General features: G+C 36.0%; 1 protein-coding gene across 5 annotated transcripts in view; it reads left to right on the top strand.

Moving 5' to 3' along the window:
* Nucleotides 1-312, top strand: part of LOC122760692 (protein kinase C and casein kinase substrate in neurons protein 2-like) — an 18,139-nt gene extending 17,827 nt beyond the window's left edge. For all 5 annotated transcript variants that reach the window (XM_044015842.1, XM_044015840.1, XM_044015841.1 and 2 more), the window contains one exon: nt 1-312. This exon is cut by the window's left edge and continues 1,625 nt beyond it. The gene's annotated coding sequence lies outside the window, so the exon portion shown is untranslated.
* The last annotated feature ends 2,188 nt before the right edge of the window (nt 313-2,500 follow it).

Below are 2,500 nucleotides of genomic sequence, written 5' to 3'. Positions count from 1 at the left end.
TAGGAGCTATGACATGAACCTGATTTTTTTAACCTTAATACATGTTTGGATCGAGTCTTTTGTCTGCTTGCATTTTATTTTTGTTGAGCTGAACTGCCGCCGCACACACACACACACACACACACACACACACACACTCGGACCAGCTCCAGATTAAAATAGAGAACGAGCAAAGAGGATTCTTGTTTCTTTGTCTTTTAACGTATTTTCAGGGCGCGCTGTCGTCAAAACACAGCAACAGCTGGATTTACACAGTGAGGTTTGTAAATGTTGTCCCGCAACATAATAAATGAAATGATTTGGAAATAAAAACATGTTTTTGTATTTATTTGTTTTTAATAGACGTCCATTGGCTCACTGTGTTTAAAGAACTGATCTATAGATTGACTTCATTTCTCTCGCTCATACAAGTCTGAAGCATGAAGCAGACATGCTGACCTTCTTCTATTAATCTCTGGGATTATTTACATTTAAGGCTTTTTTTGCTTTCATTAATTTGACGTTTCTCTCAGATACAACAGAACATCAGTACAAATACATTTAAATATTGAAATGATAATCCTGCCACCTGGAACCAGTAAGTGAAATACTTCATTAGAAACAGCAAAATGAAAAATAGATTCAAGATTCAAAGACTTTATTGTCATATAAACAGTAAGAAAACACATTTCTGCTGTCCACACAAAGGCTAAATTAAAAGTCAAAGAACGAGTTAAATGTAATAAAAGAACACACAAAAAAAGGAAAAAGACATCTGTTACGTACAGAGAACTATGAACATAGAATAGGGAAAATAAACACAGTTGGAACATCATATCAATATAGCACATGAAGCGCCATATAAACTATACAATAAATAATTAAATAAACTATACAATACAAGGAATATCTCCATGAATTCCTCGCTTTAAACCGATATAAAACCATCAAAGCACATGTATATATAATACATTTCTCACACTAAAATGAGCTTGGGTGTAAAAAGAGAAAAAGACATAGAAATAATAATACAATTTAGCATGATATTTCACATCATTTCAGAATAAAAGTCTTTGTTTTTGTATGAAATGATATTTAGTTCACAATATAAACGTTTTTCTATGATGTAAAATGTAATGTAATAAAAAAAACACTCTAAAATGAAGTTAAACCACAAACGCAGACACAGACTACATTACCCAGAAGCCTTTGCCACAATAACATACCCACGTGTCATTTTCATCCAATCAGAGGCCGGCCATGATGTTCCGCCACTGACGTGTCGCACTCGGTTATTGTTGTCGAAAAACAGCGCAGTTTTCTTCTTCTTGTGCAGCAGCAGCGGCAGCAGCAGCGGGCGGAAAAATGTCGGAGCCGAACAAACACGACATTTGTGCCATTTTCAAGCGACTGCGCTCCGTTCCCACGAATAAGGTGAGACTTGAATCCGTGTGTTTGTGTTTACTTTAACACGGAAGTGGCGCTCCACTCAAACATACGTGACACGTCGCACTCTCGACGCTAGCTTAACAACTTCACAACTCCTTTTAAAAACGTAACAAAACTCACAGTCGAACACAAAGTCGGTGAAAGTGAAAGTGTTGGAGGTTCTCGTGCGTGAACTTTGACTATGTGACATGTGACGTTGATTGACAGCTTCACGACGAGCTCGGACAGTTCGTTAGCGTCAAGCTTCGTTTTGGGCTGACTTGTCAAAATGGAGGACAGCACACGTTACTGTTATTCACTGTCAGCTCATTTATAAAATAGAACAAAATAGAATATACATACATGCTGATGTCGCAGCTTTTAAACGCTATAACTTGGAAATGTATGTTAAATAAATAAAATCCGCTTGATGTTTCAGCTAAAACACCTAATACACACACTTTCAAAGGGACATACATCTGTGTTAAGTACTTTAAAGTAATACTTGAGTACAAGTATGTGACCAGAAAATGACTTTTTCTTAATAATATTACTTCAGTAAAAAGTGTTCAAGTTTATGACATTTACTGAACTGAAGTATCAAAAGTTCTTCTCTTATTTAAAATGTACAAACATTTTAGAATTAAAAGTATTCAAAAAGTGAGGGGTTAGAGTTTAAGCCCCTTTTGTTTTCTCTTCCCTCCACAAGTCTTTTCTGTGCCAACATTGTAAATAAGAACTTGTTTTAGCCTGGTGAACTCACGGTTAAATAAATAAACAAACAAATAAATAAATAAACAAACAAATAAATAAATAAATAAAGAATTGTTTCTTTGGTACACTGTAAAGTCAAAGAACAAAGACAGCGTGCAAATAGCAGATTAAAACCACAGCATACAAGCAAAAGTTACAGTTTGAATTCAGAAACATCAGTGGTCAGATCAGACCTAATGTCGGACAGGAGATGATCCCAGAGTTTAGAGACAGCAACAGATAAACATTAAAATGAGATAAGAGGGTAGCTGGCAGCAGCTGTGAGTGATGAAGACAACCTGAGTGACCTGAGTGACCTGAGGGCAGTGCTTCTCAAGTA

The sequence above is a fragment of the Solea senegalensis genome, unplaced genomic scaffold (assembly GCF_019176455.1).
Source record: "Solea senegalensis isolate Sse05_10M unplaced genomic scaffold, IFAPA_SoseM_1 scf7180000013954, whole genome shotgun sequence".
NCBI lineage: Eukaryota > Metazoa > Chordata > Actinopteri > Pleuronectiformes > Soleidae > Solea > Solea senegalensis.
Note: the sequence above shows the minus strand (reverse complement) of the source record. Positions and strands in the feature narration are given on the sequence as shown.